Raw genomic sequence first — 24,516 nt, 5'->3', positions numbered from 1 at the left:
TCTGTCTGCTATCTCTGAATCCACATGGAGTGCAAAAGAAAAGGACAAATAAAATGAAAATAAATATAAAAATGTGGAGGGGAATGATCCTATTAGATCCTATTTAATTTGGACATTTATTTCTAATCTATTGGCTAAAACCCTTGAATTTTAAACAAAACAATTAGATGAGACTATATTCATGCTATCCACACAAAGTCATCTTATATAAAAAAAAAAACCTAGGGTTGTCGATAAATTGCAGTTAACTCACGCGATTAACTTAAAAATTAACTGCTATTTTAAAAATTAATCACATTGTTAAACAATAGAATACCGATTGAAATTTATTAAATATTTTGGATGTTTTTCTACATTTTCAAATATATTGATTTCTATTACAACACAGAATACAAAGTGTACAGTGCTCACTTTGTTATATTTGATTACAAATATATGCACTCTAAAAATGATAGATAAAAGAATTATTATTTTTCAGTTCACCTAATGCACCTGTAGTGCAATTTCTTTACAGTGAAAATTTGCAATTTATAAATGTAGATTTTGTTACATTGTTTTGTTTTTGAGTGCAATTATGTAAAACTTTAGAGCATACAAGTCCACTAAGTCCTACTTCTTGTTCAGCCAATTGCTAAGACAAACAAGTTTGTTTACATTTACCGGAGATACTGCTGCCTGCTTCTTATTCACAGTGTCACCTGAAAGTGAGAACAGGCGTTCACATGGCACTTTTGTAGCCGGCGTTGCAAGGTATTTACATGCCAGATATGATAAACGTTCGTGTGCCCCTTCATGCTTCAGCCACCATTCCGGAGGACATGCTTCCATGCTGCTGATGATCATTAAAAAATAGTGCATTAATTAAATTTGTGACTGAACTCCTTGGGGAAGAATTGTATGTCCCCTGTTCTGTTTTACCCGCGTTCTGCCATATATTTCATGTTATAGCAGTCTTGAATGATGACCCAGCACATGTTGTTTGATTTACAAACACTGTAACTGCAGATTTGACAAAATGCAAAGAAGGTACCGATTTGAGATTTCTAAAAATAGCTACAGAACTCAACCCAAGGTTTAAGAATCTGAAGTGCCCTCCAAAATCTGAGAGGGACGAGGTGTGGAGCATGTTTCAGAAGTCTTAAAAGAGCAACGCTCCAATGCAGAAACTACAGAGCCCGAACCACCAAAAAAAAAAAAAAAATCAACCTTCTGTCAGTGGCATCTGATTCAGATGATGAAAATGAACATTCATTGGTCCGCTCTGCTTTGGATTATTATCGAGCAGAACCCATCGTCAGCATGGATGCATGTCCTCTGGAATGGTGGTTGAAGCATGAAGGGACATATGAATCTTTAGCACATCTGGCACGTAAATATCTTACAACGCCAGTTACAACAGTGCCATGCAATCACCTGTTCTCACTTTCAGGTGACATTGTAAACAAGAAGTGGGCACCATTATCTCCTGAAAATATAACCAAACTTGTTTGTCTGAGCAATTGGCTGAAGTAGGACTGAGTGGAATTGTAGGCTTTAAAGTTTGACATTGTTTTATTTTTGAATGCAGTTATTTTTTTGTAGATATGTAAGCAGAGTCAGGGTGAGCTCTACCCTGACATCTGGTGGTGAGTTGTGGAAAAGAACTTCAGAGGCTGATCTCATTTGCATAGGGACACCCACCCTGCCTAGGTGGTCACTTTGGCTGCTTTAGGAGCCCCAGTTTCTCTGTTATTGGGGCAGGAAGAATAAACTGCTGTTATCCTGATTATGTGAATCAAGGACAGTGGAACTGTACTTGGCATTTTGTTATGATGGAGGGACTCGTCATCAACTAAGCAGTACTTGCTAGGCAAGGGGTTCCAAAACCTAGTGAATTGAGAGAGGCTGGGAACAGGTTTAAGTACCTGGTGGTATGGGTCCCTGGTGAGGGTCTGAAATACTAATTGCACTATCTCCTCTCTTTACTGTGGAATATCAGAACTAATTGATTCTATTAAGAGTCTAGTTACAGGTTGCTGAGCTGAAATCAGTAAAGAGCTAAAGTCACCGAACACTGTACTAAGTAGTGGGGGGGCCTGAAGATATATTGCAGGACGGCTGGAGTGGCTCACAGGACGGCTGGCGGAGCGGAGCAGTTTGTGGGACGGCTGGCGGAGCAGAGCAGTTTGTGGGATGGCTGGAGCAGCTCACGGGATGGCTGGTGAAGCGGAGCGGAGCAGCTGGCAGAGCAGAGTTGCTCATGGGATGGCTGGCGAAGCAGAGCGGAGAGGCTGGCGGAGCAGAGCGACTCGTGGGACGGCTGGCGAAGTGGAGCAGAGCCCTACAGAGAGGCAGGGCAGTTGGCTTGGGACCATGTAAGGTGCCCCTTAACTCCCCCCATTTCCACCCAGGCTGGGAGGTAAAACTACAGAAAAACTTTTGAACTCTGGGGCTGCCCTGACCAGGGACAGAGACTTTTGGGATGTTGAACTTTTGGGACTTTGGGTGACTTTTGGGTTGCTGGACTCAAGAACCAAAAGGAAAGGACACGGCCCAATTTGCCTGGGGTGGGTTTTTGCTCATGGTTTGTGTTATGAATCCTGTTGGTAGTGTTTCCCCAGCATAATTCCACATTGTTTCTCTTGTTATTAAAAGGCTTTTGTTACACTCAGACTCTGTGCTTGCAAGAGGGGAAGTATTGCCTCTTAGAGGCGCCCAGGGGGATGGTATATATTTGTCCCAGGTCACTGGGTGGGGGCTTGAGCCAGTTTTGCATTGTTTTGTTGGAACGGAACCCCTAGATACTGAACCCGGCCCTTGTTGCTGCCAACTCTGATGGGCAGAAGGGTTACACATATTTCGACATTTGTAAGTTCAACTTTCATGATAAAGAGATTGCAGTATGGTACTTGTATTAGGTGAATTGAAATATACTATTTCTTTTGTTTTTTACAGTGCAAATATTTGTAATAAAAATAAATAGAAAGTGAGCACTGTACAGTTTGTATTGTGTTGTAATTGAAATCCATATTTGAAAATGTAGAAAACATCCAAAAAATTTTAAATAAATGGTATTCTATTATTGTTTAACAGTGCGATTAATCACGATTAATTTTTTCAATCGCTTGACAGCCCTAAAAAAACCCCCAAATTGCTATGCATGGATTCTTTTTTTTATAATTATACATAGTGTTAGGCCTACTCTTGCTATCACTTCCAACAGTTCTACAACAGTGTAACTCCTCTGATTCAGATATTCCTGATTTACACTGCTATAAGTGAGATCAGAATCAGGCCCATTATGTTCATGTTGATAAAAAAACTAGGATAGGGATGCAGATGTTCAGCACTTCCATTCAATTGTCAGTTACCATAGGCATCAGTAACATGCATGACTGCAACATGTATCCATTTGACACACGGCCCTGCACTTTTACCTCCAATAAGTCAGCTACAGCCTCCTGCATACAATTACTAACATGATTAGGAAATACCATCCAATCAAAACCAGTCTCTCACTGTTGACTATAATTTCTGTTCTTTGATATCAAACTGGTACAGCCCCTCCTAAGTCTGAGTCTTCCCCCATCTTCTCTGAGATGTAGAGGTGGCAAATTTCTCAACGTTTGCAGTAGGTAATGTATCTTGAGAGGTGCACACACCTTGATCACTTCTGTATTCGTGTTGCGGGAATGACCTCATTGTCTCTTCATTCTGAAGCACACTTCTGCTTCAGATACCAACTGAGGAGAGAGCCCAAAAGATAGCACCAAGACCCTGTGCAGGTTTGTTGGGGAGGAAGCTCTCAATCTGAGGTTGGCAGAGTACTTGCATGTAGGGAGGAATCAAAAGGGAAAAGCCAGTGTAGCTGTCTTCACTCGAGGTTGCTATTATATAGATATAGGCATGAACAGGAACTGCTCTCAGGGCCAGATCAGACTACCTGCAAGACTGGAGCTTGTCAGCCAGCGGAAGGAACCAACAGTATAAGAATTGCTAGGAATCCTAGTGCAAGTCAGGTTTCTATTCATCACTATCCATGCAGGTAACTCACGTGCTGCAGTTTAGTAGCCATAACTGTTACTGTGGTCTCATATTAAATGAATCTCCTCTAAAAACTTCAGAATGCTGCCATTGGTGACTTCCAGTGTTTCCTGGCCCTGTGCCACCTCTGAGGAAGATGGAGTAGTTAAGTCTACTGAGGCAGACATTTCTGGCAGAAAATCATTTGCTACTCTGCTTGCAGTGGCTATTCTTTCCCTTGCTGCCTCTTTTGCTCCTAATGGGGGTCTGCAGAGAGGGAAGGTCGATACCAGAATTGGCAGCCAACAAGGCAAGCATAACCCCTGAATCCACTAGAAAATCATAATGGGAGTAAGCAGTCAGAGTAAAGCATGTCTGTGCAGCTGTGCACCGAACCACGCCCCCGGATTGTTTATTTTATTGAACACATACCCTGTAGCACAGTTTCTTTGCATAATAAACCTTTTCCTCTGCTGTTATATTAAAACTGCAAAGCAAATCCTGAAGTCTATAGCTAGGCATCACTCCCAATGCAGACAATAGGAATTTTTATGTGAAGACTGCTGGATCCGTCTCCGTCAAGTTGTTCAGATGCCATTGTCTGTTGACAACCTTGACTGAAGGATAGTCTAAGTAAGTGATTCACTCAGTTAAATGCTCTTCACAGTATAGTGGAATGCCATGACCCGGTAATCTCATTCAAAGCAAGGCAGTATCTGCTCTCTGGCTAGCAGGGGGAGATCAGATTGAAATGTAATTATAAAACCATAATATCCAGCTTGTGGTTAATACCAATTCCTAAATATTGCTCACTGTCCTCATTTAGTTCACCTCATGTGGGAACATTAAACTGATGAATACGTCCATGTTTAGAATATGGCATTATCCAAAGTCTTAAATCCTAAGCATCTGTGTACAGATTTGAATATAAATGGGGAAGATGACATTCTGGATGGGTAAATTTAACTTTCATGCTATAGTATGCATTGCTAATTTCCTTTAACTATCTCTAGCCAATGATATACATCAGTCTCAAAAATAAACAAACAAGCAAACAGTGGTTAATTAATCATTAGGAAAACCCAATATAAAACTTTTACAAATTGACATAGGGACTTTAAGGCCAGAAGGGACCATCGTGAACATCTAGTCTGACCTCCTGCACATTGCAAGCCACAGAACCTAACCAACCCACTCCTGTTGTAGTCCATTATCCCTGGATGAGTTACTGAAGTCCTCAAATCTTGGTTTAAAGACTTCATGTTACAAAGAATCCACCATTTACTGTAGTTCAAACTAGTAAGTGATCTGTGCCCCCATGCTGCAGAAGGTGTTTCTGCTAACCTGACCTGGGAGAAAATTCCTTCCCAACATCTTTTATTCAACTTTAATAATCTATTGCTCAGTGATAAGTTATTGTCTTAATGCTCAATAGAAATATGAAAATAAAGGGAAATGTGATTTTATAGTCCATTTAACCTAACCATTACCTGACAGTTGATAAGTGACTGTACTATTTACTTCTTAATATTCTCAACTTCATTATTCCAATAATATACTGTACATAGATTAATAACTACAATAGATATTCAAATGTTAACCAAGAATATATAGTAATTGTGTATAACATTATTTTGTTATCTATCTATTGTAATAGACATTCTCTTTTGCCATGTCATAATATAAACCTGCTACTCTCCCTCTGATATTCCTGACTATTCTGCTCTGTAAACAGCCTTTGTAGATACAGTATAACCTAATTCACTTTATATACCTTACGCTTTTAGCGTGCAGTCATGGTGCCCTTGTAACTTATTCCCGCAAACTCTCACACACTATGTGTAGTCTCACTGGACCACTAATTGGACGGGAAACTTCTAAGAAGCACTGTGATATTGTAAGGAGTTAGTGATTCAGCAGGTGGATCTTTACTTTCTTAATCACAACTGTCTCAGCATGGTGTTAAGGGGAACACTGCTGCTGGAGGAGCTGTCTTTCAGATGACATTAAACTGAGATCATTACCATTATGGTAACTAAAGACTCCAAGAATGGGGGTGCTAATCCTTGTGTTTTGACCCCATTCAAACTTAGATAGTTTCATTCTGCCTGCTTTAAGTGCCTCTGCAGTTTCAAATGAAAAGGCATTCTTCACTTCCCTTCCTAGAATGTTGGGTAGAGCTGTTGTATGTTTTTAAACAGCTGCTACATTTCTCAGAGGTGAATGAAGTAATCCCAGTTTAGTCTACGTATTTGTTTAAAAAGCGCTTTGAAATACTTTGTGATGAACAGTGCTATATAAAAGTAACAACATTAGCATTAGGGCCCAATTCTGACTCCATTACTTGCACTGAGTAGACCTTACTTGCACAAATAGTGGAATGTAAACAGCAAGAAAAGTACATACCAACATCCATGAGCACCCAAAGATACGCTCACTGCAGAGCTGAAAAGCCAGAAGTGCTTCTAGGTTTGAAACACTCAGTATCACCATAGAAGGAAAATGCACCTGTATTTCCACTCAGTGGCCCAACAAGGGCACCCACTCCCAGGCATCCAGCTCTCGAGCCGTTGCCTTTCTTGGGTGGGGACTCTTGTCTCATTCCCTGCTGACCAGGATAGTTCCAGGCTGTACATTTCCTGCCTTCATTGTATTATTCCCAGCAGAGACAGGCTGCCCAAGCACACCTGCATCTTTGTCTTCAGTAACAATCTGGTAACAGAGCGATTGTCAACTGTTATAAGCTACCAGTAAGTTTTTTCTGTGCAAGCATATCTTATTCTTAAGGTAAAACACTCCAAAAGATAACAATAAAATAACCTACACCCATCCTTATAAGCTTACTAGAGATCACTCCAACTATAACATGGGCTGTGGCTGAAGCAGTCCTTCCAAACTCCACCTTGTGGTCACAAGTTCATCACAGGTCAGCTCAGAACAAGCAAACTCATTATATGTTTAGTCCATCCTTTTATCCAGTTCTCAGGGGGTCTTTGATCTGGAGTTTCCAGGAGCAGGTAATTAGTAGACAATAGGTTTTACACCCCAGGGCATAGCTTCAAAAGGATTTTGTTTCCAAAGTTTCAAAGTACAGTATGTCATTTGCATTCACCTTATTCCAAGGTACTTCCTAGTAAATCTGCTTCACAGGTATTGTTTCAAAAAGCCTTTTGAGAGATTGCATTAGTCAGTGTTCTGGAGAAGTCCCAGACATACAATAACAGACCCACATGTGCATTTCTAATGCAAGGGACCCCAAAGGTATTAAACCTAATTCAGTCAGGTTTAACATAATTTGGTAAAGTTCATTCAGGATAGTGTCAGTCTGTCACACTCAGCATTGGCCTAACTGTTCCATTGAAATCAGTGCTAGAACTTCCAGTGACTTTACAGCAGAATTAAGCCAATACTCAGAGCTTTTAAAAATCCCACCTAAGAACATTGGACATGTCAGTCAACAACCATTTACAGCATTGCTATGCCATTCTTTTAAATACCTGGTTTTATTCTCCTTACTCACATATACATCCTGATCTGCAGGTAGAACTGCATTAACTTCAATAGGGCTTTGTGCAGGCAGAGCCTGGCTGAAATCAATGGAGATTTGCACCAATACAGGAGTCCAACCACAGGTTCAGCATGCAGGATCAGGGGCATAGTGCAGAGAAAATCTGTTCCTCATAGCAGGATGGACATCATATGTAAACCTTCCCTATACTTTAATTTTTATTTCACATTTTATTAAATTATTATTTCTTATTACTATTGTAGTGTCAGGGTTTCTCCCCTCACACACACTCTGAACTCTGGGGTACAGATGTGGGGCCCTCATGAAAGACCCCGTAAGCTTATATTTTACCAGCTTATGTTAAAACTTCCCCAAGGCACAAATTCCTTTCCTTGTCCTTGGACGGTATTGCTGCCACCACCAAGTGATTTATACAAAAATTCAGGGAAGGGTCACTTGGCATCCCTATCCCCACAAACCCCTTCACCCACTTTCCTGGGGAGTCTTGAGAATGATATACCAACTAATTGCCTTAGCAATGTGAGTACAGACCAGACCCTTTATCTTCAGGACACTAAAGTCAATCAGGTTCTTAAAAGAAGAAGTTTATTATAAAGAAAAAAGTAAAAGAATCACACCTGCAAAATCAGGATGGAAGGTAACTTTACAGGGTAATAAAAAGCTTTAAAACACGGAGGACTCCCCTCTAGACTCAGCTTCACAGTTACAAAACCAGGAATAAAAATACCTCGAAAGCATGGGAAACATCACAAGCCAAAACAAAAGATAACCTAATGCATTTTCCTTGCCCTACTTACAATTTCTGTAATTTTAGATGGATTATTCCAGGTATATTTTCTGGAGATGTTGTCCCTGCTTGATCTCTCCCTCCGTCTGGATTGAGACCAAATAAAGAGAGCCCCAAACAAATCTTCCCCCCGCCCCAGATTTGAAAGTATCTTCCTTCCTCATTGGTCCTTCTGGTCAGGTGACAGCTAGGTTATTTGATCTTTTTAACCCCTTACAGGTAAAGGAATTTAGTACAGCTGCCAAGGAGGGATTTTATGCTACTCTTTCCTCTATATTTATAACATAGTAGCACCTGGGTGCCCCAGTCATGGACCAGGACCCCACAGTGCTGGGCACTGTACAAACATAGCATATGAAAGTTATCTGTAAATACACTTCAAAAATAAAAAAGTAGCAAAACATTAAGTCCTTCAATAAGAGCACTGTCTCTGAATGACTATCTGCCAATAACTTAATTATTCCCTCTATGAATGCACTCCAGGTACCACGAAAATGCCTATCTATGAACCATTTGAAAAAGAAGTGAACTCAATGTCCAAATATACAAATACATGATAATTAAATATGTGTAAAAACAGAAAGTGAAGAAGATTCTGAAGGAAACTAAAAATATTAAACAACAAAGTGAATGAGTATAATTTGAATAAAATAATGAAATACTAAATGAGGACTTCAAACACACTTGTCTCGTCTTCTACCCTGTGGGTTATGCAAATGCTTCTCTATTTTATGATGTTAACCATTAAATAGCACATGCTGATGCATAAGTGCCACATAGATTGAAAAGGAGAAGCTAATGAAATTATAATTTACATACATATGCAAAACATATCAGAGCATCTAAAGTTTTCTATTAATGAAGACATTAAATTCTGGCATAAAGAAACTCAACATAAACCAAGCAATGAAGCATAATATTTATGGTTATCAAGCAAAAGTAATATTAGCAGCAGTTTATAATCCCTCTTATCTAAAAGAGTAGCACTCCATGCACAGACTATCCAGATTTATTCCCACACTTGTAGCCTTGTCTACTCACTAGAAAATCCATGAAAACTTATCTGATATTTTCATATAAGCCATATTAGGAATGCAATCTCTATATTACTGTTTCCAGGAACATACAAGGGAAATTATTTCTTTAGTCACAGTTGTTTGTTTGGCACCAGCAGGTTTGTTCATAGACCTGATATACAGTCCTACCTCTTCCAAAGCCACCCTTCCAGTCTGTCTGTCTGTATAGGTTCTCCTATAGTGCCCATGCCATTATAGTTGAGTGTCTCCCAAGAATGAAAAAAGAGATGACTATATCTCTGCTTTCCTCCACAGCGAAGTAGAAAGGAACATGATTGTTGTATTTTGGGTTGTGTTGTGTTTGGGAGCAAGAAGAACTTTGGAGGGAAAGCGAACTTTGCATTTTGTTCTGAATGTGATGAGATTAGTGGTTGTTAACATCTCTTTGGGTGCATGGTTTCATCTCTATGTATGAGTTGCAATAATCAAGCATGGAGGTATGAATGAGATTTGCCATGAGTAGGTAAAATGGGTGCAGTTTTCTGGCCAGTCACTGATAGAAATGAAATGAGTGGGTTTTTTTATCACTGTGCCAAACAACCTCAAGTCTGCAGATCAAGTTTACAGTCTGAGGACAGATACCTTCAATAGATGCAATAGCTAAAACACGTTCTTCAAGGTGTCTTCCTCTACCTGGGAGCATCACTTCAGTCTCACCCAAATACAGTGTTAGTCAGCTGCTCTACATCCAGGTACTGATTCTAACTGACCATCAAGCAAGCTGGCTGAGTAGAGCTGCTGGATGTCACCCAGTTATGGCTGATACCTCAGTGTTTGTTGTCTCACCAGTTCTCCCAACAGCTTCATATACAGAGTGCTGACACCTAATTAGACAGGGTTAACCTGTATCTGATTTGAGCTCAACGGGAAGAGATAGGATGCCAGACCCAAAATCTAGTGGCAGGAGCAACAAGTGGGTGTTTGACAAAATCATTTTCTCCAGCCTCCCACCAATTCAAGCATTGGGATTGATGTTCATATGGCATCACCATAAAGAGAAAATACTATAAGGTTCCATCCTCACTCTGTGCACACTCAAATCTACCATTCAAGGATGGGAAAGAGATTCAGGATTTGGCCAAAGGTAGGGAAATGTTAGTAATGAATATTCCTCCAGACAGAATTCTTTAACAAATTGCAGCTCCACAAACCATGGGGGAAAATCTCAACTGTGTGACCACCTGACTCATAAGGATTTTTGCTTTGAGGAGAAAAGTAGAATATCATTAATTGAAACGATTTAAAAAATCATGCACACCTGTTTGGGTTGATTTGACTGTTGATGCTAGTACCCTGGATTAAATTAGCAATTCATTAGCATAAAGGGGTATCAAGCGTTGCCATTCTCAAAGACAAATTCTCTTAGCTGCAGAGTTATCTTAATCATGTTCTCTCTAGAAGTAAACGAGAAAGGTTTTCAATGACTGGAATAAACATTTCCAAAGGAAAATGCTCACTTTCACCCAAAGAAAATGATTAGCCATCCAGGGGAACCATGAGATAATTAGCTTCAAATGTGGATTGCAGATGATTTACTCTGTATTCTGGGATTTTCAGGATGAGTCTCATTTCTGTACCAGGCAATGGCAGGACAAAACAAATCTGTTTCCATTATTAGGAGGGCTAGAGGGAAGCTATAGTGGAAAAACAAGCTGGGTTTTCAGCATGCTAAAGATGGCAAGTAAATATTCAAAATAATTATAGATATGTACTGCCTAAAACACTAAAGTCACAAAAAACTTGTAATTACTTAGATTTTTGTACTTGTATTAAGGCAATTATGTCACTTCTTTTTTACTATAGAGTTTTGAAAAATATTAGGCATGTACCTGGAACAAAACTCCATATCTGAACGTTCTCGAAGTTTGGATTAGGAACCAGATCTCTATACTGTGCAGAACCCAAACCCTGGATCAGAAAACTGTTGAACCTGAGGAGAGTTTGGATCTGGTTTCTCCCATCCATAACTGGATAATGGAGTATAGTGATCACCATTAAAAACTTTCAGTTATGTTAAAAACTTGAATAACAGCAGCCATATTCCCAGTACTAAGTATAGGGATGTAAGGGATTGGCAATGTCTTCCTGAAACTTCTACTGTTTAGCAGGTACTATTCCTGATAGGGACTGTTAAGTGGCATCTGCTGGTTCACTTAGTTCTCATTACCTGTTCCAGATTTAAGATAGGCATATATGGTGTTCTAGAGCAAAAGGATACAGAGCGTAGACTGAGGAGTCTTGAAATAATGAAAAACACCATAGAGTTTATAAATTATACCAAATAATATCAGTGTTTGAATACTGTTATATACATAAAAGTTAAAATAAAACTTAATCCTAACATTACAGAATACTTTAAAAATGTTCTGTACTTTCCAGAAATAAACCAGATAACACTTCATGATTCACACACACAATCTATTTTCTGCACACATTAGGGTGATCAGGGCCCAGATACTGAGGAAAATTGGCAAGTCACAATGTCCCAACTCAATAACACATAACCCTTCATCTCCAGTCCCTGCACAACATTCCTCTAAGCAGGCCAGGCTTTCATCTTTATTGTGTGTTGCCTTCTAGGGGAGGGCCTCTCTTGGTGGCTTGGTTCCTTAGCCTGCTTTTCTAGAAGCACTCTGTAAGCACAGTGAGACACACATGGCTGAACTCTGCCCTCAGGTTCACATGCACAAATCCCATGGAAGTCAGTGGGAGTTTTACCCCATAACCAGTGGCAGAATTTGCACTGTAGAGTGTCCCTCTTGTGTTATTCCCCTGAAATAATGCTTTCCAGAGGTGATGCTCTGGAACATTGCCAAACTAGGGCAAGCCATACCAGTTCATAATGCCCATTTTGGTACACAGGGCAACAACAGCTATTAGAAATGTGCAAGCTGGCTTATCACTAAACATCAGTGGCCTTTCCCCCTAAAGCTACTAGAACATAATGGAACTGACAAGGCAAAATGTTGTTGACTTATCCATGTACTCAACTCTATTCTTGTCAGGTGCTGACCCATCCTGCCAGTCCCAGTAACTCCAAGGATTGGACCCTTAAATTATTTACTAGCTGCATTATAGGCCTATCCATTCAAAGTGGGACTGATAAAAGGTTCCAAGAGTTTATTAAAATACAAATAATCGTAGTGGAGGATGCAACATACCAAATGACTGTGTCTTTTAATGTTTTGTCACTGTTTTTTATTTCCCTTGTATGTTGCTTGAAAAAGCTCTGAATGTGTCACACAGCTGAGGTATTAAATCAGCAGTTTCCTTGTTAAACTCCCAGTTGAAGCCAACAGCGGAAATGCTGGCTGTTGTGTTTCTTAAAAAAGAATCTATGGAAGGCATTTTGAACTGGTGAGTACAGAGCAGCTTATTTTTGCATTTGTAGTGCAGCACAGACAGCCTTTTGATGTTCAGCTGTTTCCATCACAGATTTGATAAGGGGCCTCCAGTGTACTGAACTTCATCCGTGATTATGGAAATAAAACCGTGGAATTGATAAAGAGCTGCACAGTCACATTTTAATTGGTTAATTAAAATCATGCAGCCTGTATTACAGTCCAGTTGCTGCAGAACTGTTCAATAGCTTTATGCCTAGAGTAATGCCATAGGCAGTAAATTTCGAGTTACCACACAACCTGCTGCAAAACCTTGGGGCTTATTCTATTATACTCCCAGCAGTAATGAAGTTATCACAGAGCATTTTGATATTTCAAAGTATCTCCATTTTTGCACTGTGATGTAAAATGGAGCTGAAGCAATTACAAAATCTTGTGCTAGGGTACATCTCCCACTATCTTGTCATAAGTGGTCAATGACTAATTGTCAGCATTTTTGTCCACTGGTTTGTAGCCTGCTTCATTCTTTCTATCATGGATAAGTAGTCTACATATGATGGGAATCAAATTGAAGGGCAATATTCTCTGGAATTTCCCCCCTCCACTTTCATGAGCAGAGGGGGCCAGAACATGCTAATCCCAGAGTGAGAAATCCTGGCTTCAAGGCATGCTTCTCTCCATCTTGACAGTGTCTGCACAGAAATCTTCCTCCAGCTCTTCATGGGGTTGTTAGTCCAGAAATTTTGGGGGCTATGGAGAAGGATGGAATCACAGAGCAGCTGCTCTCTATAAGGTACTCCCCTCCAGACCGCATAGATTTGTTATTGGAAATCAGAACAGGTGTTAAGACCTGTGGACACCCCCTCTTGGCTACTACTGCATTGCTGAGTGTGCACCCACCCCTGCTGCCAGGAAGAGGAAAAGGGTGCCTTTTGAAAGCAGAGAAGCCAGCAAGGATCTCCTGAGACCCACTGGTTTGTGTAAGATGTTGCTGAAATAGTTCATTCGTCAGAGAGCAAACTCTGCCTACCTATAAGAAGGCCAGCCCTGGGGAAGAACTCTGTGTCACCTCAAAAGCTTGTCTCTTTTGGCAAAAGAAGATGGTCTAATAAAAAATATTACCTCACCCACCTTGTGTCTCCTATAAGAATGGTGAGTGGAAAATTGAGAGTCACACCTTATGGAATCTCCTACCTTCTCCACAGGGAAAAACCTGAGCAACGAAGTTCCTGATTTCAAATGAGCACCAATGACAGCCCTGTGCCTCCAGAAGATAAGAAAGCAGACCCCTCCCTGGCTGCTGGAAGTACAGGTTTGGTCCATTCCCTACCATCGGCAGGAATACTGGGTTCAGCCTATTACCATTTTGACTGTAAAATGTCCCCTACAGACTTGGCTACCAGACAAATATGGGCCAATTTGGCCAACAATAGAAAATGTTAATTCCTCCCTTCTCACACATTGATGCTGTACCTTGAGAAAATCCATTGTTGGAAATCAAGTAGAAATCACTAATGTGGACAAAGTAGATGGATAAAAGATTGATCTGGGTCTGTCAACTGATCTCAGAAGATCATTTTCTGCCATTCCAAGCCCTCCAACAACAACACAATTTATCTGGTCCAGCTGCATGGTGTTACCTGCAGCTTAAGCATCTCTTGAAGGACATATTTGGTCCTGATGCTCTGGGAGCACCAGAGACTCCAGAATTGTTGGTGATGTGGAGAGAACTCCAAAGATTCACCCAACCAACTGCAGCCTGTTATGACTTCCTAGCCCAAAAGACCCTCCCTTAATTAGGTTGCCTATGCCAGGCCTGGAACAAAAATTTGTTTGTATCCTTGAACACTAGCCCCTGGGGAAGTGCCTTGCAAAACATTAAAAACTCTGATATTTATCTTTGATTCAAACAGATTCAGCAGAAAATTATATTTCATTCCCAGTGGTCCCTGCATAGGCCTTGCTGAAAACTGCAGATATGAGTCTCCCGGAGCCACGCTACCTCATGTTTTGGGACTGCCCCATTATCCTGTCAACTCAGAGTACTTCTGGCTAGAAGTAGGCATGTTTTGGGATAAATAGCCCCTTATCTAGGAAACTCCCCGACTCACAGGAAGCTTGTTTCTGGTAGCCAAACAGCTCATATTGCAAGTCAGAGGGAAGAGCAGACTGCCTCCAGGGAGGGAAGCTTGGCTAAGCAACTGACCTGGCAGCTGAAGAGTGGATAATGGTTCACAGAAGACGGACCTCAAACAATTCTGAAAAGATTTGGTCAGACTCTTTAGAAATCTTTGATTTCTACCTTGTGCGTAGAAACTGAACTATCGCTCTCCTTTCTCCTACCTGTCCCACTTCCTTCCCTTTCCCTCCCTTTCTGTGTGGTTTTTGTTTGGTTTGGTTTGGGGTTTTTTTGCGGGGGTGAGGGGGAATGGGGGAAGCAATAAAATATAAACAAACAACAACAAAAGATGCACCAGGGACAAAATTTTCCATCATAGATGCCTAAAGTTAGGCTTCTATGGCAAAATAGCCTGATTTTCAGGAATATTGAGCACCTGCAGTATCCATTGGAGTCATGAGAACTGTGGGTTCTTTCAAACTCAGACAGCTTTGATTTAGGTGCCCAAGTAAAGATTTAGGAGCCTTATCTAACCACTGTGGAAGTCAGTGGAAAGATTCCTATTAACTTCAGCAGTAGCAGAATTGAGCCCTGGAAGCCAAGTTTTCCTATCTGCCTAAAGATGCAGATAGGAAAATCCCACAGGGCACATATCTGCATCTCTAGGCCCCTAACTACCTTCAAAAACCTGGCTTTAGGTGCTTAGCTTTTGACAACCAAGTTTTATTGGCTTGAAATTTAAAAAATGCCCCCCCCTTCAAAAATAAATCTGTATTTTCATGTATGGGGAGATTACTGTAAAAGCTTGGACTGATGTTGTGATGAGGTTGTATTACATATATATATATATATATATATATATATATATATGCGTGTGTGTGCTGTGAAGAAAGATGACACTTTTAAAACTCGTCAGAGTGCCTGCACTGTCTGAGGAAGACAAAACAAATATGTTTACAGCAGATGTCAGTTGGTCTCCAAAGGAAAGATATGAAAAGAGTAGTTTGTCTGGACTGGTGGCTATGCCGAAATGACTAATAAAAGATAGCTCAAACACTACTCTAGGAACGGGGAATGGGATATACCAGATTTATTTCCCTTTTGTGATTAATGCCTGTTGATTTAGGGCAAAAAATGTTACTCATATTGTAATTTAAATATGATTTGCTCATATAAAATCATTCTAGGCATTGTAAACACTCAGATAAAGTTGGCTTCATGTTGGGACATTACTGATATTAGTAAAGTAATGCAATGATAGATGACCTTTATGCATTGATGTAGATCATGCTCTCTCTGGAAAGAATTTAGAAATTGAAATGGAATTGAGGAGGCTATAGGAGACAACAGTGAATATGCAGGATCAGATAGAGTAGAAATTCAGCAAGATCATGCTTTTGATTTATTAGGCATCATTGGTAGCATTAGGAGAGTATTCAACTCACAACTTGATATTTAATTATTCTTAATATGCAGAACACAAGTGTTTTGAATAATGGTTATTTGCTATAATAAATATGATCAAATTTATGAGAGCACAGTACCACCAAGCATTCAAAATGAAGAGAAGGCAGTGTACACGAATATACTAGATGATATTTAGAGCTGCAAGTACTTTTTCAGCTATACTTCCAAGGAAGAATTCTATGCTTAGGTCAGGAGTGTTACCATGGGAACAAAAACAAGACCTTTATATGTTTGTCCTTTTGTTGGAAGGGTTAAGGCTGGAATTTTCCAGTAATATCATGGAGATACACTAGAACAGTTGTTGTTCTAGTGAGTATTTAAGCATTGTTTGCAAGGTGCTAGAATTATGGGGCTGGATTCTTAGCTGAAGATCTGACCCCTGAAAACTAAAAATAATAGATTTGCATTATGTCTGTGATCAGTTTTCATCCTGCTTTGGATCATTTCAGCAGTGAAGGGCAAATTAGTTCAGAGAAAATATGAGCCAATCTGAATCGTTCCCTAAACCTGGAATTGGGACCCCCACTCCTAAAACTTCTTTTGATATTTGAATAACTTGACGTCATTTTCTGTTGTTTCTTTTTGTCCCTGCACCTGGTTTTGGCTAGCAACACAAGTGAATGAACACATACTGTCATAGGGACTATTATTGAAGTATTATTTTTTTACCTGGCTAGAACCAATACTCAGATATCAAAAACAAAACAAAATCTGATGAGAGCCTTTCTTATCAAATGGGTTAAGATAAGCGGCAGAAAAAAATCCAAACAGAAGTCCTTAAGTCTTTGGGGATTTATCTATCAGTACATTGAATGTAATGTTTCATGACTGTCTGAGCTGTGTGGTCTGTGGCGGATTCAGATTGTAATCTCCTGAAGATAGGGATTGACTCTTCTTGTGTGTGTGCCAACTACTGATGGCCCTCAGTAAATAATAACCAATCTTGCAAATAATGACAGGGAAAAGGTTTTTTGTCTGTAAATAATACCATTGCTACCTCAAGCACTGCAATTTCTGCAACTACAAACCAAAATTAAAAAATAACCTTTCCCTTTCCTCCCCTGCCTCCAAATGATATTTGGCCTTATCCTGATTTTGGACTATTCCCTTTTAAAAGCACAGGAAATACTGTAGTAATATCAAAATGTCATAGCAGAGCAGATGTTGATTTATTTTATATTTTTGTGACCACGTATGTTTGCTACAAGGGCAAATAAAAATTCCAGTGTCTGGGTGTATTATGCCTGCCTAGCAATAACGCATCCAGAGAAAATAATGGGTGTGTGCTGAGCAGTGACAGTGTGAAATACCCAGCAGCACTTTCTTCCTGGTGCTGTGCCATGTATCTGTTCCCCATTAGTAATGCAAGCACTGCTGGGGTCTAATCACACCACTTGCACTCACTAATGAAGCCAGTCAAATTATGCCCACTTCTTGTTCAAGTGTTTTAGGGTGGAAAGTACCTTCTCCCTTCACCTTAGCACCACCAGGCTAGAGTGGCTGGATTTGACCTTTTGCATTTATTTAGCACTTTTCATGTTACAGATTTTAATCTGTCCTGCTAATTTAAATTATTTCCCTCCATTAGAATTTGTAAGACCCCATGCTACCCCATGCTGTAGAGTTTGTAAGACCCCAGGTACGTATGTTTTTCTGTTTAGGGGGAAAAATCCATCCTCTGTGCATATGGGCAACAAATAACTATGCAATCACAATGTTGCATGCAATGTTGTTGTAGCCATGTGGGTCCCAGGATATGAAAGAGACAAGGTGGGTGAGGTAATATCTTTTATTGAACCAACTTCTGTTGGTGAAAGAGAAAAAACTTTGAGCTACACTGAGCACTTCTTCAGGGCTGGGAAAGGCTCATTGTTTGGAAGTGTTGTGCCAGAACAACAGATGCAAAACCTGTGTACCTATCCCCACAGCTATGATAATCAACACCCCCCACAACACACCTTTCAAGATCCCTGGGTCCTACATATGCTTATCACAATACATGGTGTAACTCATCCAGTGCACTAAATGCTTCAATGAAAACTATGTGGGTGAAACCAGACAATCACTACCCTCTTAAATGAACTCAACCAGGAAAATGAGAAAAGACAAAAACACTACATCACCATGGGGGTGATGAGACTTTCACAAAGTGATCACTCTGTATCTGACCTCTCAGCCCTCATCCTCGAAGGAAACCTGCACAACACTTTCAAAAGACGAAGCTGGGAGCTTACATTCGTAATTTTTCTTGATACTAAAAATCATGGTCTTTATAAAAAGACTGGATTTATGGTTTATTACAATGATCCATAACCAACTAACCCCCATTTTTAACCTATGACTGGAGGGGTGTTAACAAGTGACTTCACCTTGAATGGTCCCTTAGAATATGTGCTAACACTTATGCTAAACTACCTGTTTGGTCTTGTATTTATTTGTGACATTCTGCATACCTTTCCTAGACTTGATGAAGAGCTCTGTGTAGCTCTAAAGATTGTCTCTTTCACCAACAGAAGTTGGTCCAATGAAAGATATTACTTCACCCACCTTTTCTGTCTATGCAATCACATACATCAATAGTAAAAAGAACAGGAGTACTTGTGGCACCTTAGAGGCTAATAAATTTAGTCTCTAAGGTGCCACAAGTACTCCTGTTCTTTTTGCTGATACAGACTAACACGGCTGCTACTCTGAAACCAATAGTATACATCAATAGTATACTTCTTCCTAACAATTTATTTCTAAAGATGTGTGTGCATTCTTGAATAGGGATTATGGGTAGCAGAAATATAATTCACAGACACAGAACACTTGAACTCTGGAAACAGTTGTGTTCAGACCTCCAGCTAGACCGTATCTGTGCATCTCACTCACACTCTTCTAAATTTCTCACTCATTATCAGTGCTTTAGGATTCAGCCCTGAAGCCATCCATGCCCATCAGAAACCCTTCCCGGCTTGGTGAATTTAGATATCATCCCGCCTTTCCAACACAAAGGCTCATTATCAGCTGTTAATGATGCATCAAGTTTAAAGGCACCTCACTAATTAGCTGCGCTCATCAGTAAGCTAGTTAGGTTTGCAGTAGGTAACCTTTTCTGATGAGAGATTCATCCATGCAGTCAATTTCAATAGAATTATTATTTTTATGTGTTCACCACTTTTGCTATACGATGTTAGAAAAAGTTTTGCAGTTTTACACAATTAAAAATGATTCACTGAGATGTGGATTGGAAATTATGAGGTTTATGACAATGGATTAAGTAGCAGTGGATCAGTTTCTTTGTACATGTTCTAGTTGTGCACCAGTAACCATGAGATATATTGAATTCTTGGGCGGCCAATTTAATTTCAGTACTTCTAGTAACGTAGATTCTAGTAACGTTGTCGTTTGTTAAGTCCATGCATGTTTGGATGTAGTCCATGCATGTTTGGATATGAAGTACCCAAAGACAATTAAGAGAATAAATTAGTTGAAATAATATATAAATAGTTTCTACAGCATGTCAGTCAGTGAGTAGATATAATGGAAAAATAGAACAAGTATAATGCAGCATCACTTCACTCTCATGAGTTCGAAGATGATGAGCAGATGGGAGACAATACAGCAGATTGTTATAGCAGAACACAATTGCAATGGGACATAGAGCCTAGTACCAGTTCAAATATGGGCTATTGGATATTGACAGCTGTTTAGCTCATTTCATGTTTAATTCATAGTTAATAAGTATCCATATCACAAAACTCATAGACTCATAGATATTAAGGTCAGAAGGGACCATTATGATCATCTAGTCTGACCTCCTGCACAATGTAGGCCACAGAATCTCACCCACCCACTCCTGCAATAAACCTCTCACCTATGTCTGAGCTATTGAAGTCCTCAAATCATGATTTAAAGACTTCAGGGTGCAGAGAATCCTCCAGCAAGAGACCCGTGCCCCATGCTACAGAGGAAGGCAAAAAAAAACCCAGGGCCTCTTCCAATCTGCCCTGGAGGAAAATTCCTTCCCGACCCCAAATATGGTGATCAGCTGAACCCTGAGCTTGTGGGCAAGATTCACCAGCCAGATACCCAGGAAAGAATTCTCTGTAGTAACTCAGATCCCACCCCATCTAACATCCCATCACAGGCCATTGGGCCTATTTACCATGAATAGTTAAAGATCAATTAATTGCCAAAATCATGTTATCCCATCATACCATCTCCTCCATAAACTTATCGAGTTTAATCTTGAAGCCAGATAGGTCTTTTGCCCCCACTGCTTCCCTTGGAAGGCTATTCCAGAAATTCACTCCTCTGATGGTTAGAAACCTTCGTCTAATTTCAAGTCTAAACTTCCTGATGGCCAGTTTATATCCATTTGTTCTTGTGTCCACACTGGTACTGAGCTTAAATAATTCCTCTCCCTCTCTGGTATTTATCCCTCTGATATATTTATATCTCCCCTTGACCTTCTTTTGGGTAGGCTAAACAAGCCAAGCTCCTTGCGTCTCCTTTCATAAGACAGGTTTTCCATTCCTCGAATCATCCTAGTAGCCCTTCTCTGTACCTGTTCCAGTTTGAATTCATCCTTCTTAAACATGGGAGACCAGAACTGCATATAGTATTCCAGGTGAGGTCTCACCAGTGCCTTGTATAACGGTACTAACACCTCCTTATCTCTACTGGAAACACCTCGCCTGATGCATCCCAAAACCGCATTAGCTTTTTTCACTGCCGTATCACATTGGTGGCTCATAGTCATCCTGTGGTCAACCAATACTCCAAGGTCCTTCTCCTCCTCCGTTACTTCTAATTGATGCGTCCCCAGCTTATAACTAAAATTCTTGTTATTAATCCCTAAATGCATGACCTTACACTTCTCACTATTAAATTTCATCCTATTACTATTACTCCAATTTACAAGGTCATCCAGATCCTCCTGTATGATATCCCGGTCCTTCTCTAAATTGGCAATACCTCCCAGCTTGGTATCATCCGCAAATTTTATTAGCACGCTCCCACTTTTTGTGCCGAGGTCAGTAATAAAAAGATTAAATAAGATTGGTCCCAAAACCAATCCCTGAGGAACTCCACTGGTGACCTCCCTCCAGTCTGACAGTTCACCTTTCAGTGTGACCCATTGTAGTCTCCCTTTTAACCAATTCCTTATCGACCTTTCAGTTTTCATATTGATCCCCATCTTTTCCAATTTAACTAATAATTCCTCATGTGGCACCGTATCAAATGCCTTACTGAAATCTAGGTAAATTAGATCCACTGCGTTTCCTTTGTCTAAAAAATCTGTTACCTTCTCAAAGAAGGAGATCGGGTTGGTTTGGCACGATCTACCTTTTGTAAAACCATGTTGTATTTTGTCCCATTTACCATTGACCTCAATGTCCTTAACTACTTTCTCCTTCAAAAATTTTTCCAAGACCTTGCATACTACAGATGTCAAACTAACAGGCCTGTAGTTACCCGGATCACATTTTTTTCCTTTCTTAAAAATAGGAACTATGTTAGCAATTCTCCAGTCATACGGTACAACCCCTGAGTTTACAGATTCATTAAAAATTCTTGCTAATGGGCTTGCAATTTCATGTGCCAATTCCTTTAATATTCTTGGATGAAGATTATCTGGGCCCCCCGATTTAGTCCCATTAAGCTGTTAGAGTTTTGCTTCTACCTCAGATATGGTAATATCTACCTCCATATCCTCATTCCCATTTGTCATGCTACCATTATCCCTAAGATCCTCATTAGCCTTATTAAAGACTGAGGCAAAATATTTGTTTAGATATTGGGCAATGGCTAGATTATCCTTAACCTCCACTCCATCCTCAGTGTTTAGCAGTCCCACTTCTTCTTCCTTTGTTTTCTTCTTATTTATATGGCTATAGAACCTTTTACTATTGGTTTTAATTCCCTTTGCAAGGTCCAACTCTGCTTGACTTTTAGCCTTTCTTTATCCCTACATGTTCTGGCCTCAATAAGGTAGCTTTCCCTCCCATCTTCCACTCCTTGTAGGCTTTCTGCTTTTTCTTAATCACCTCTCTGAGATGTTTGCTCATCCAGCTTGGCCTACAACTCCTGCCTATGAATTTTTTCCCCTTTCTTGGGATGCAGGCTTCCAATAGCTTCTGCAGCTTTGACTTGAAGTAATCCCAGGCCTCCTCTGCCTTTAGATCCATAAATTCTTCAGTCCAATCCACTTCCCTAACTAATTTCCTTAATTTTTGAAAGTCAGCCCTTTTGAAATCAAAAACCCTAGTCACAGATTTATTTTTGTTTATCTTTCCGTTTAGTTTGAACTGAATTAGCTCATGATCACTTGAACCAAGTTTGTCCCCTACAACCATTTCTTCTATGAGGTCCTCACTACTCACCAAAACCAAATCTAAAATGGCATCCTCTCTAGTCGGTTCAGCAACTACTTGATGAAGGAATCCATCAGCTATCGCATCTAGGAAAATCCGAGCCCTATTATTATTACTAACACTCATCCTCCAGTCTATATCTGGGAAGTTAAAGTCTCCCATGATCACGCAATTTCCATTAGTATTTACTTCATTAAAAACCTTTAAAGAGGGCTCTATCCATATCCAAATTAGATCCCGGCGGTCTATAGCACACCCCAAGTACTATCACAGAGGAGGCTCTAGTAGTTTTCTTCCCCAATGTGATTTTTGCCCAGAGAGACTCTGTCTTATCCATTCCATCACTTCTTATTTCTTTGCATTCTACCTCATCCTTGATATACAATGCTACTCCACCACCTTTGCCTTTATTTCTGTCTTTCCAAAACAACACATACCCTTCAATACCTGTAGTCCAGTCATGACTACTATTCCACCATGTTTCTGTTATCCCTATAATATCTGGTTTCACTTCCTGCACCAGTAGCTCTAGTTCCTCCATTTTGTTACCTAGGCTCCTCGCATTAGGGTACAAACATCTTAATTTTTGCTGTTTGGCCTCGCTCACATTCTTTACCCAATTAGGCACGGACATTCTACAGCCAGTGTGACCTATTAGACTCACCATTTGGCAACCCTGTTGGCATGTCAGCAGAGACCAAGGATTGACTAAGCATGGAGAAGACTGACTATTGCATCTGGAGTGGTGTCTCTGCTATTTGGGGGAGATTTTCAATAGAGATATGTATGTGGTATGGGCTCTGTGGAAAAATGCAGGCATCCAACCTGCAGGTCTGTCAATCTGGCTTCTCTCATAATATCTAAACTCACTATTTTTAATGTAAAGCAGATTAGGAATTTTAAAACACAAGGAGTTTGAGGAAACCCTCGTTTTGTCCCCCAGATAGAAGACTGAGCAGCTGATATCAAACAATGAATGAAAATGGTGGCACTATAGTATCAAATGAGTAATGGTTGACAACAATGTTTTTTTGTCACTAGCAATTTGGTGGATGGTGCATCTTTAGTTAGACACAATTTTTGTGAAGCACATTTTTAATTCTTTGCATTTAGCTCTAGTCAGGATCCAATGTAGTTGTTTATGGTCGCGATAAAGTACACAGTTTTCTGTGTTATCTGTAGTGATCACCAGTAGAAGGTCACCATTTATCAACAGTACTACACCATGGAATGAGACAAGGTGAATGAGATAATATCTTTGACTGGATCAACTTCTGCTGGTGGAAGAGACAAGCTTTTGAGTTTCATAGAGCTCTTTTTCAGGTCTGAAAACGGTAAGCAGAGTGTCACAGCTAAATACCTGGTGGGACACATTGTTAAGCACAAGGGGTTAACTCACATTGCAAGAAACCACTTAAAATGAACTGGGCAATTAACTCTGCAGTCATAGGACAAAGGTGAATTAGTAGGTTACAAATTGTTGTAATGAGCCATCTCTGTTGAGACCATGACCGTGTTAGACCATGTCTAGCAGTGTTGTGAATTTAAGTTCCCACATTCATCTTTTGAAGGTGTTGTGCAGGTTTCCTTTGAATATGAGGACTGATATGTCAGATATATAGTGATCGTTTTGTGAAAAAATGTTCATCCATCAATGATAGGAAGTTTTTGTATTTTATCATTTTTATGTGTGAGTATAGTGATTGTCTGGTTTCACCCAATAAGGTGTTGTTGGGGCATTTGGTGCACTGGAGGAGGTACACCACATATGTAGGCCTCATCGATCTTGAAAGGTGTGTTGAGTGTTCTAGAGAGAGTTTGATGGATGGGTGG

At 40.0% G+C, this 24,516-nt stretch overlaps 1 long non-coding RNA gene across 1 annotated transcript; it reads left to right on the top strand.

Moving 5' to 3' along the window:
• The first annotated feature begins 1,706 nt into the window (after positions 1 to 1,706).
• On the top strand, positions 1,707 to 24,160 carry LOC122461826. The gene is made up of 3 exons (XR_006284026.1): positions 1,707 to 1,856; positions 7,190 to 7,192; positions 24,150 to 24,160. It is a non-coding gene; the product is annotated as an uncharacterized LOC122461826 (long non-coding RNA).
• Positions 24,161 to 24,516: the final 356 nt, after the last annotated feature.

This window comes from Chelonia mydas, chromosome 9 (genome assembly GCF_015237465.2).
Source record: "Chelonia mydas isolate rCheMyd1 chromosome 9, rCheMyd1.pri.v2, whole genome shotgun sequence".
Lineage (NCBI taxonomy): Eukaryota > Metazoa > Chordata > Testudines > Cheloniidae > Chelonia > Chelonia mydas.
This window is presented reverse-complemented; position numbering and strand designations above follow the sequence as displayed.